Source organism: Macaca thibetana, chromosome 8 (assembly GCF_024542745.1).
Source record: "Macaca thibetana thibetana isolate TM-01 chromosome 8, ASM2454274v1, whole genome shotgun sequence".
Taxonomy (NCBI): domain Eukaryota; kingdom Metazoa; phylum Chordata; class Mammalia; order Primates; family Cercopithecidae; genus Macaca; species Macaca thibetana.
Window position 1 is genome coordinate 25,772,123 of NC_065585.1, and position 12,838 is coordinate 25,784,960.

General features: G+C 37.4%; 1 non-coding gene across 1 annotated transcript; it reads right to left on the reverse strand.

The window, feature by feature from the left end:
* Nucleotides 1-2,062: 2,062 nt before the first annotated feature.
* Nucleotides 2,063-2,184, reverse strand: LOC126961924 (small nucleolar RNA SNORA32). The gene has a single exon (XR_007728504.1). It is a non-coding gene; the product is annotated as a small nucleolar RNA SNORA32 (small nucleolar RNA).
* Between the last annotated feature and the right edge of the window lie 10,654 nt (nucleotides 2,185-12,838).

Genomic DNA, 12,838 nt, shown 5'->3' on the forward strand with positions numbered 1-12,838 from the left:
TTTGGTGGGCAAATTTAATTGATAGGCAATTGTTTCTTATAGTACTCTCAAAAACAATATAGGGTAGAAAAAATCACCATCTTCCATGATGGCCTTCAAACATTTGAAAACAGGTATTTTATTTCTTGACATGTTGTATATCAATAGATTGTACTAATGGAGCTCAAGAACTTTTAGACCTGGATGGCACATAAACAGTATTTAATCCTATCATTTTGCAGATAAGGAAATAAAAAATGAGAGGCTCAGTAAATTGCCCAATGTTGCTCACTTGTTCATTCAGTTATTGGGTACTCAGCAACTGGCTTAAGAAATTTACACATGAAAGTTCATTATAACATATACAATTTTATAATTTATTATAAATAATAAACTATGGACACATTTATAATACTGTTAATATAATAATCATATAATCATAAATAATGTTGAAGATCTTGGTGAGCCACAGCTAATCCATTCTCCTCCCTCATCCCCAGAGGCTACTGGTAATCTATGTATGTTATTTAACATTCAAACATACTGTATCAGTTAGTGTTCCAGCAGGAAAGCAGAACCACTCTGAGTGATATGGAATAAGGGATGTGTGATGGAGATTAGGTTTTATATGATTGTAGAAGCTGTTGAAGAAGTGGAAGACTATTACCTCTGCCTCAGGTCATGGGCCTGAAATTACTACAGTTTAGTAAGGTCAGTAGTGCCGAAGACAAGATAGACATGGAGTAGGGCAGAGTGAGGATAAAATGGAATATACGTCAGTATTTCACTGCCTCCGACCTCGATGATGAAGGTAATATAAAAGAAGCTGGGTACCCTTTGCCATGGAGCAGCGCACACACTTGGCATTGGACTCAGAGAAGCTGAAGGAGGAGCCATGGACCTGGAAAAGCTGTGCACCTAGAGAAGCTGCAGGCCTGGAGAAGCTGCGGGCCAGACTGCTGCTCTGTGCCAACAAGGCCAGCAACAGTCACAACAATGTGAATGAGATGTAGTGGCTTCTGATGTACACTGACCTTTGGAGCAAAATGTCTGTTTCTTCTCTTTTGCCTTTCAAAGAATTTGGAATATCACCTGCCAACAACCGTGATTTAGTACATGTATATGCATCCATAAACAATATGTGAAGTTGTTTTTCATGTTTTCAAGCTTTCCATTAATGGCATCATCTAGCTGTTCTACTGTAATGTTTTCCCCTTTCATGTTATGTTTGTGAAGTTTAACTATGTTGATAATTATTGTTGTTATTTGTGTTTTGTTTTATTTTGCGTAGTATTGCATTGAAGAATTTGACACAGTTTCTCTACTCTCCTTGATCAATATTTAGATTGTTCACACATTTTCAATAGTCAATCAATGTCACAACAGTTTTGGACATGTCTTTTAGAGCACTTAGGTGAGATTTCTCCAATCTATAGAATTAAAAATACCTTATTTGATCATAGATTCTGCACCTCTTCAGTTTCACTAGTTGTTGCCAGTTTACTTCTGAAAATTGTAACAATTTACACTTTCACCAGCAGTGTTTGACACTGGTACTTCTCAATGGAGGTGGGGGGTGATTGTGCCCTGCAGGTGACTTTTGGTAATGTGTAGAGATATTTTTAGTTGTCACAACCAGTGGGGGTGGGGTCGTTCTATTGGCATCTAGTGGACAAAGGCAACGTATACACTGCTAAACATCCTTTTCTTTCTTTTTAAATTTATAGATAGCAATCATATAAATATAAGTTTACATGTCCAGAGATGTTCATATAATGAATATGAATGAGTCTTGGAACCAACCTCCCTAAGTTAGCTCCACTATGTACAAACCACTTGGTTATTAGCAACCCAGAAAGGTTATAATGTGTATTCACCAGGCAAAGCACATTTGCAAGGCTCAAGAGATCTGTGCATGTACTTTTGTCAGGGAGAATTTGAAATGTAGCTGTTGCAAAATCTCATTGATTACCGATGAAATAGCTATTAGAAAATCACCTGTGGCTTGCATTGTATTTCTATTGGATAGTGCTCATCTAGGTAATGGAAGCAAAACAAGTAGCAGTTTAATAAAGAGTTCATAAAATGTTCCCAACAGACTACTTGCTAGCAAGGTAACAGATAAAAAAATCTAGTGGGAAATTATTTTATGGTCATGTCCACGGTAAATGAGAAACTGCATTCTAAAAATCTTGGTAATTACCATTTGCTAAACATCCTACAATGTGCGGGACATCCACCACAATACAGAATTATCTAGCCCCCAGTGACAAGTGTCCAGCTTGGGAAACACTGCTTTACCTCCTTGCAATGGGCACTGTCATTGTTTTATAGTTTGGCGAATCTGATGAGTGTGAAAGAGTATCTCATTGCTTAAATTGTTCATTTCATTGAAGTTTAAAGTGTTTTTCAAATGTTTATATTAGCAATTCATATTTTCTTATGTATTTTCTGCTCATATCTTTTGACGACTTTTCTATTGATTATTTTGTTTTTGATTTTGTGTGTGTGTGTGTGTGTGTGTGTGTGTGAGTTCTTTATATATTTTAAATTCTCAATCTTTTTGATACATTCATTAAATGTATCTTTTCCCAGTCTTGGGCTTGTCTTTTAATTTATGCTTTTGTTTTCTATTTTTTTGAAAATGTATTTTAAATTTTATTGTGACAAATCAACTCATCCATGTAGCTGGTGATTTCTTGTATCTCATATTTACAATTTATAAAGCCATTTTCTTTCTAGAATTTCTTAAGTAGTGACTGTTATTACTTCATTTTCACATGGCTATGAAGAACTACCTGAGATTTGGTAATTTATAAAGAAAAGAGGTTTAACTGAATCACAGTTCTGCATGGCTTAGGAGGCCTCAGGAAATTTGTAATCATGGTGGAAGGTGAAAGGGAAGCAAAGTACATCTTACATGGTGGCAGGAGGGGTGGCGGGTAGTGGCACACATTAAAACCATCAGCTCTTATGAGAACTCACTCACTGTCACAAGAACAGCAGGAAGAAATACAACCCCATGATCCAATTATCTCCCACCAGGCCCCTCTTCCAACACGTGGGGATTATCGTTAGAGATGAGATTTGAGTGGAGACGCAGAGCCAAACCATATCAGTGCCTCTCATATTTTAGTTTTTCATCAACCTGAAATTTATTTTTTTGTAGGTAATAAAGTAGAAATCGGATTTTTAAGATATGAATAATAAAATGTCTTGAGAACAAATTTTTGGTTATTTTCTTCCTTTTTGAAATTTTCATTTCCATTTGTTCCCTTGACAGCCCTTTTTCTCATTATTATTTTAAAAATATTTCTCTGTTGTGTCTGTTTCCATCTCTTTGAAAGAGTGTTTCTTTTGCTCTTCCTTTAAATTTTTGCAATTTCTGTGGTTTACTCTTACTCCTTCTTTCTCTCCTTATGTGCTCATTCTGGATAATGATTTACATCTCTAATCCAGCTCTGTGTTTTGAAAGCCATTCCTACTTGTGCCCCCTAGATATTTCTACCTCAGTGGCCACAGATACCGTACAAACCACATTTATAAAACTAAATTCATTATTTTTTCCTCTGCTCCTCTTCCTATTTTCCCATTTTTATGTCTGTTCCATTGATCATCCAGTCATCCAACACTGGGTTCATACTGGAACCATAGAAGATCCTCAATCCAAACTCATAGAACATTTATCCTATCATATCATTGACTGGCTATCAAGGAGTTAGATCCCAGTCTTAGAATTGTGCATGCCCTTTCTCCTAGATTATTTAGGTTGCTCTTTGTCTTTTGTGTTTTGGTCAAAAGCCTCAAAATGAACAGCTCCAATCATTTGCCACTTAAGCAAGAGATTCTTTCTATCACCGACAAAAGGATTTATTTCTAAGTGGTACCATACGAGTCAGCTGAAGGAAAGGTTCCAGTACATCAACAGTCAGGGCCCCATCCAGCACTGCCTATTCTCTGAATTCTGTGCAGTTGTTTTGCATGCAGCATTTAACATCTGCAGGTCATCCAAGGTTGGGTCTCACTAGCAGAGGTGACCTACAGATCTCTTCCCTCACCCTATTGACTCCAATCAATTTCTTTGTGTGGCTCAATTTTATATACTGTATTCAACTGTGGCTTAGACTAAAAATGGCACCATGCTAGTTTCAACATTTGAAACATTTGCTCCGTTAACCACTCATAAATGGAGCATGAGTGGTGAAAAATGAGAATGTAGTGCTTACGTTGTCCTGAAGGTCGAATGAGATGATTATGAAGCACTTCATTCACTGAGAGGCACATGGTGAGTACTTAACAAATTGATGCAAATATTATCATCATTATTGCACCTAAAAACTGTTACTGCTTTTGATTGTGTATCTTACCACCAAACTAATACACCTTTCTAAGATAAACTCTGTGGCTGATTCAGTCCTGTATCCCAGAAGGCCTAGCTTAGAGCCTGACCAATGGAAGGTATTCAATAGTTGGGGATTTAAATGAATTATAAGTGTCAGTGCCTTATTGAAAATGAGTTTATAAGACACTTTCCTGGGAGCAGTTTTTAGTAGAAGGAGAGGAGATGGATGAGGAGACTGGGTACATGAGAATGAAGGGGGCACCACCATTGGGAGAAAAATAGCCAAATGTCTACCGTATTGTGTGCATGAACTCTGAGATATTAGATCTTAAGATGTTTTCGCTTTATTCTGTACACAGTATTGGTAGAGCTTGCTAGCAATTTGGAAAAATAGACTATATTCCTATCAAACATCATATAGTAAAATGAATTCCAGATAGATTAAATGTGTAAATGGAAAAAATACAACCATCAAATTTTAAAGGAAAATAGGGAGGGATGAATGTGTGACCTGGAAGCAACAATTTTTTTTTTTTTTTTTGAGACGGAGTCTCACTCTGTTGCCCAGGCTGGAGTGCAGTGGCTCAATCTCGGCTCACTGCAAGCTCCACCTCCCCGGTTCACTCCATTTTCCTGCCTCACTCTGGAGTAGCTGGGACTACAGGTGCCCGCCACCACACCCGGCTAATTTTTTGTATTTTTAGTAAAGACGGGGTTTCACCGTGTTAGCCAGGATGGTCTTGATCTCTTGGCCTGGTGATCCGGCCGCCTCAGCCTCCCAAAGTGCTGGGATTATAGGCGTGAGCCATCGCGCCTGGCCTGTAGCAACATTTTCTAAGCATGCCACCCAAAAAAGGGAATTGATGAAAGACACGCTCTTAGAAAAATAAGAAAAAACCTGCCCTATTTAAAAATATTAATGAATGAAGAGAAAAACAACTTGTAATGCTATTTGCAAAGTATATGACTAGGTGTTAATATTCTTCTTTTTTTCTTTTCTCTTTACTAGGTGTTAATATTCTTAACATGTGAGATATTTCAGTAAGTTAGGATGAAAAATATCGAGAAAACAATCAAAAAATGGATCAAGGGCATGAATATCCATTTCAAAAAAGGACAAATCACTGATACAAATATGAAAAAAGTTACAATCAATAATTTAAAAATTGCCAATTAAAATATAATTTTTGCTTTTTAAGTTGACAAACATTAAAAAAATCACCAGCGATTTTCCATTTCCAGGGTGCACACTTTGTTATAAGGTGAGTAGGCTCTGGAGACCTCATGTACAGCATGGTGGCTATAGTTAATAGTAATGTATTGTCTGCTTGAAATTTGTTAAAATAGTATATCTTAAGTATTCTTACCATAATAAAAATAATGTAACTATATGAGGTGATAGATATGTTAATTAGTTTGATTGTGGTACTCATTTCACAGTGTATACATATATCAAACCATCATGCTGTACACTTATATACATACAACTTTTATTTGGCAATCATATTTCCATACATCTGGGGAAAAGATCACCAGTGCTGATAAAATTTTGGAAGCGACACCTCTATGTACCACAGGTTATACATGGGTACCATCTTTCTGGAAAGCAATTTGACAATATTCATCAAAACCAAAAATGTGTACTTACCCTTTGTCCCAGGAATTTCAATTCAAGGAATTTATAATTTGTACCCAAAGTTTTAACTGTAAGAACCTTAATCAAAGTGTGGTTTGTAAGTGGAATTACAATTCTATTTCCCAAATGACTGGTGGTCATGATGCCATTTGTATTTTAGTTACCTTGAGTCTTACCAAGGTCACTGTGAATCATTACAAGATATTTTCATCTTATACATCAGCACCAAGAGCTTGGATGATTTGAGTCTTCCCCGAGATACATCTAAGTTTATTGAAAGTAAACATGTTTCTGAGCCTACAAGTCTCAGACTGTAGATGCTAAAATATGGCAAATTTTCTCGTTTAATAGATTCCACTTAGACGTCTTAGGAGACAGCCAGATTCCTCCAGATGACAGATTCCTCTACTTCTCCATCTTGGCAGCAAGGATAAAATGTTTCTCGATTGTATCTTCTACAGTATGCATCAATTTTCTATTGCTTTTAGAACATGTCACCATAAACTTAGCAGCTGAGACCAAGACCCAGGTGTTAGCTTATCTCTGTAGATGAAGAGTCTAGGGAAGCTCAGCTTAATGTCCCAAAAGGCAGAAATGAAAGTGTCATCTGTGCTGGGCTCTTATCTGGAGGCTGTGAGGAAGAATACATTTCCAAAGGCATTCAGGCTGTTGGCAGAATGCAGTTCCTTACAGCTGCGTGATTGAGGTCCCTTTCTTTTTTGACTCTCAGCCAAGGTCACTCTCAGCTCCTCAAGACTGGTGCTTGCAGTGCCCCCATTCATCTTCAAAGCCAGCAACAGCACAACAAATCCTTTCCCTATGTGGAATCTTTTTACTTTCTGCTACCAGTCAGATAAATACTCCAATTTTAAAAGACTTGTGTGATTAGATTGGGCCTGCTAGAGTAATTTCTCCTTCAACTAACTCAGAGTCAATTGATTGTAACCTCTAACTACATTTGCAAAATATCTTCACATAATCATTTTCACAGTCCTGGGAATTAGGGTAGAAAATCTTCGCAGGGGTTGCATTTTGGAATTCTGCTTACTGCAACATAAGTTGCATTACTCTATGACCCTGACTGTTGATACAAAATAATGATAAAAGTATAGAATGTAGAAATTAATCATGCTGTGCAGAGGTTATGAGTACCCATTGCTACAATTTGGAATCATGGGGGTAGAAAGGTATCAAAAGTGTGAGGCTGACTAGGTGGGAACTGGGGAGAGTTAACACTGGAAGATTCTTGCCTTGGAGGAAAATGGTTCAGTTTTGCCAAATCTTTTGTGTTTCCAAGACATTTTATATATATATATATACACACACACACACATATATATATACATATATATACACACACATATATACACACATATATACACACACACACACACATATATCTTTTATTTATATATAAGATATATAAAAAATCTTCATCTGTAAGAGTTTGTAACTAGTCTCTACTTTTAAACACATTGCAAAAAAAATTTACAACATATATATTTAATTATACTTTAAGTTTTGGGGTACATGTGCAGAACGTGCAGTTTTGTTACATAGGTATACATGTGCCATGGTGGTTTGCTGCACTCAACCCATCATCTACATTAGGTATTTCTCCTAATATTATGCCTCCCCTAGTCTCCCACCCCATGACAGGCCCCAGTGTGTGATGTTCCCCTCCCTATGTCCATGTGTTCTCATTGTTCAACTTCCACTTATGATTATGAATATGCAGTGTTTGGTTTTCTGTTCTTGTGATAGTTTACTGAGAATGATGGTTTCCAGCTTCATCCATGTCCCTGCAAAGGACATGGACTCATCCTTTTTTATGGCTGTATAGTATATTCCATGGGGTGTATGAGCCACAGTTTATTTATCTAATCTATTATTGATGGACATTTGGGTTGGTTCCAAGTCTTTGCTAGTGTGAACAGTGCTGCAATAAACATATGTGTGCCATGTGTCTTTATAGTAGAATGATTTATAATTCTTTGGGTAAAAGGCCAGTAATGAGATTGCTGGGTCAAATGGTATTTCTAGTTCTAGATCCTTGAGGAATCGCCACACTGTCTTCCACAATGGTTGAACTAATTTACACTCCCACCAACAGTGTAAAAGCATTCTTATTTCTCCACATCGTCTCCAGCATCTGTTGTTTCCTGACTTTTTAATGATCGCCATTCTAACTGGCATGAAATGGTATCTCATTGTGGTTTTGATTTGCATTTCTCTAATGAACAGTGATGATGAGCATTTTTTCATATGTCTGTTGGCTGCATAAATGTCTTCTTTTGAGAAGTGTCTGGTCATATCCTTTGCCCACTTTTTAACAGATTTTTATTTTTAGTAGAGATGGGGTTTCACTGCATTAGTCAGGATGGTCTTGATCTCCTGACCTCATGATCCTCCCACCTTGGCCTCTCAAAGTGCTGGGATTAGAGGCGTGAGCCACCATACCCGGCTGATTGTTTTTTTCTTGTAAATTTATTTAAGTTCTTTGTAGATTCTGGATATTAGCCTTCTGTCAGGTGGCTAGATTGCAAAAATTTCCCCCCATTCTGTAGGTGGCCTGTTCACTCTGATGATGGTTTATTTTGCTGTGCAGAAGCTTTTTAGTTTAATTAGATCCCACTTGTCAATTTTGGCTTTTGTTGCCATTGCTTTTGGTGTTTTAGACATGAAGTCTTTGCCCATGCCTATATCCTGAATGGTATTGCCCAGGTTTTCTTCTAGGATTTTTTTGGTCCTAGGTTTTGTGTTTAAGTCTTTGATCCATCTTGAGTTGATTTTTGTTTAAGGTGTAAGGAAGGGATCCAGTTTCAGTTTTCTGCATATGGCTAGCCAGTTTTCCCAACACCATTTATTAAATAGGTAATCTTTTCCCCAATGCTTGTTCGTGTCCAGTTTGTCAAAGATCAGATGGTTTTAGATGTGTGGTGTTATCTCTGAGGCCTTTGTTCTCTTCTATTGGTCTATATCTCTGTTTTGGTACCAGTACCATGCTGTTTTGGTTACTGTAGCCTTGTAGTATAGTTTGAAGTCAGGTAGCATGATGCCTGCAGTTTTGTTCTTCTTGCCCAGGGTTGTCTTGGCTATACAGACTCTTTTGTGGTTGCATATGAAGTTTCAAGTAGTTTTTTTCCAATTCTGTGAAGAAAGTCAGTGGTAGCTTGATGGGGATAGCATTGAATCTATGAATTACTTTGGGTAGTATGGCCATTTTTGTGTATTGATTCTTCCTTTCCATGAGCATGGAATGTTTTTACATTTGTTTGTGTCCTCTCTTATTTCCTTGAGCAGTGGTTTGTAGTTCTTCTTAAAGAGATTCTTCATATCCCTTGTAAGTTGTATTCCTAGGTATTTTATTCTCTTTGTAGCAATTGTGAATGGGAGTTCACTCATGATTTGGCTCTCTGTTTGTCTGTTATTGGTGTATAGGAATGCTTCTGAATTTTTCCATATTGATTTTGTATCCTGAGACTTTGCCAAAGTTGCTTATCAGCTTAAAGAGATTTTGGGGTTTTTAAGGAGTTTTTAAGGGTTTTTAAGGAGACGATGGGGTTTTCTAAATATACAATCACGTGATCTGCAAACAGAGACAAGTTGACTTCCTCTCTTCCTATTTGAATACCCTTTATTTCTTTCTCTTGCCTGATTGCCCTGGGTGGAACTACCAATACTACGTTGAATCTGAGTGGTGAGGGAGGGTATCCTTGTCTTCTGCCGGTCTTCAAAGGGAATGGTTCCAGTTTTTGCACTTCAGTATGATATTGGCTGTGGGTTTGCCATTAATAGCTCTTATTATTTTGAGATATGTCCCATCGATACCTAGTTTATTGAGAATTTTTGGCATGAATGGGTGTTGAATTTTGTCAAAGGCCTTTTCTGTATCTATTGAGATAATCATGTGTTTTTGTCATGTGGTTCTGTTTACATGATGGATTACATTTATTGATTTGCATATGTGGAACCAGCCTTGCATCCCAGGGATGAAGTCAGCTTGATTGTGGTGGATAAGCTTTTTGATATGCTGCTGGATTCGATTTGCCAGTATTTTATTGAGTATTTTTGCATCGATGTTCATCAGGGATGTTGACCTGAAATTTTCTTTTTTTGTTGTGTCTCTGCCAGGTTTTGGTATCAAGATGATGCTGGCCTCATAAAATGGTTAGGGAGGATTCCCTCTTTTTCTAATGTTTGGAATAGTTTCAAAAGGAATGGTATCAGCTCCTCTTTGTAGCTCTGGTAGAATTCGGCTGTGAATCTGTCTGGTCCTGGAATTTTTTTGGTTGGTAGGCTATTAATTACTGCCTCAGTTTCAGAATTTGTTATTGGTTTATTCAGGGACTTGACTTCTTCCTGGTTAGACTTGAGGGGTGTATGTGTCCAGGAATTTATCCATTTCTTCTAGATTTTCTAGTTTATTTGCTTAGAAGTGTTTATAGTATTATCTGATGGTAGTTTGTATTTCTGTGGAATCACTAGTGATATACCCTATAACATTTTTTATTGCATCTATTTGATTCTTCTCTCTTTTCTTCTTCATTAGTCTGGCTAGTGGTCTATCTATTTTGTTGATCTTTAAAAAAAAAAACCAGCTCTTGGATTCACTGATTTTTTGAGAGGTTTTTTGTGTCTCTATCTCCTTCAGTTCTGCTCTGATCTTAATTATTTCTTATTTTCTGTTAGATTTTGAATTTGTTTGCTATTGCTTCTCTAGTTCTTTTAATTTTGATGTTAGGGTGTCCATTTTAGATCTTTCCTGCTTTCTCTTGTGGGTGTTCAGTGATATAAATTTCCCTCCACACACTACTTTAAATGTGTCCCAGAGATTCTGGTATGTGTCCCAGAGATTCTGGTCTTTGTTCTCATTGGTTTCAAAGAATGTCTTTATTTCTGCCTTCATTTTTTTATGTATCCAGTAGTCATTCAGGAGCAGGTTGTTCAGTTTCCATTTAGTTGTGTGGTTTTGAGTGAGTTTCTTAATCCTGAGCTCGAATTTGATTGCACTGTGGTCTGAGAGACTGTTGGTTATAATTTCTGTTCTTTTGCATTTGCTGAGGAGTGTTTTACTTCCAATTATGTGGTCAATTCTGGAATAAGTGTGATGCAGTGCTGAGAGGAGTGTATATTCTGTTGATTTAGGGTGGAGAGTTCTGTAGATGTCTATTAAGTCTGCTTGGTCCAGAGCTTAGCTCAAGTCCTGAATATCTTTGTTAACCTTCTATCTCGTTGATCCGTCTAATATTGACAGTGTTAAAATCTCCCTCTATTATTGTGTGGGAGTCTAGGTCTCTTTGTAGGTCTCAAAGAACTTGCTTTATGAATCTGGGTGCTCCTGTATTGGGTGCATATATAATTAGTGTACTTAGCTCTTCTTGCTGCATTGATCCCTTTATCATTATGTAATGCCCTTCTTTGTCTCTTTTGATCTTTGTTGGTTTAAAGTCTGTTTTATCAGAGACTAGAATGCAACTCCTGCTTTTTTTGCTTTCAATTTGCTTGGTAGATCTTCCTCCATCTCTTTATTTTGAGCGTATGTGTGTCTCTGCACATGAGATGGGTCTCCTGAATACAGCACACTGATGGGTCTTGACTCTTCATCCAATTTGCCAGTCTGTGTCTTTTAATTGGGCATTTATCCCGTTTACATTTAAGGTTAAAATTGTTTTGTGTGAATTTGGTCCTGTCATTATGATGCTAGCTGGTAATTTGGCCCATTACTTGATGCAGTTTCTTCTTAGTGTCAATGTCCTTTACAATTTGGTATGTTTTTGCAGTGGCTGGTACTGGTTGTTCCTTTCCATATTTAGTGCTTCCTTCAGGAGTTCTTGTAAGGCAGGCCTGGTGGTGACAAAATCTTTCAACATTTGCTTTGTCTGTAAAGGATTTTATTTGTCCTTTGCTTATGAAGCTTAGTTTGGCTGGTATGAAATTCTGGGTTGAAAATTCTTTTCTTTAAGTGTTGAATATTGGCCCCCACTCTCTTCTGGCTTGTAGGGTTTCTGCAGAGAGATCTGCTGTTAGTCTGATGGGCTTCCTTTGTGGGTAACCCAACCTTTCTCTCTGGCTGCCATTAACATTTTTTCCTTCATTTCAACCTTGGTGAATCTGATAATTATGTGTCTTGGGGTTGCTCTTCCCGAGGAGTATGTTTGTGGTGTTCTCTATATTTCCTGAATTTGAATGTTGGTCTGTCTTGCTAGGTTGGGGAAGTTCTCCTGGATAACATCCTGAAGAGTGTTTTCTAACTTGGTTCCATTCTCCCCGTCACTTTCAGGTACACCAATCAAATGTAGATTTGCTCTTTTCACATAGTCCCATATTTCTTGGAGACTTTGTTCTTTTCTTTTCACTCTTTTTTTCTCTACTCATGTCTTCTCTCTTTATTTCATTAATTTGATCTTCAATCACTGATATCCTTTTTTCCACTTGATTGATTCAGCTATTGAAACTTCTATATGCTTCACAAAGTTCTCATGCTGTGTTTTTCAGCTCCATCGGGTCATTTTTGTTCTTCTCTACACTGGTTATTCTAGTTAGCAATTCCTGTAACCATTTTTCAAGGTTCTTAGCTTCCTGGCATTGGGTTAGAACATGCTCCTTTAGCTCAGAGGAATTTGTTATTACCCACCATCTGAAGCCTACTTCTGTCAATTCGTCAAACTCATTCTCTGTCCAGTTTTGTTCCCTTGCTGGTGAGGAATTGTGGTCCTTTGGAGGAGAAGAGGCATTCTGGTTTTGGAATTTTCAGGCTTTTTGCGCTAGTTTCTTTCCATCTTTGTGGATTTATCTACCTTTGATCTTTGATGTTGGTGACCTTCGAATGGGTTCTTTGAGTGGACGTGCTATTCGTTTCTGTTCTGTTAGTTTTCCTT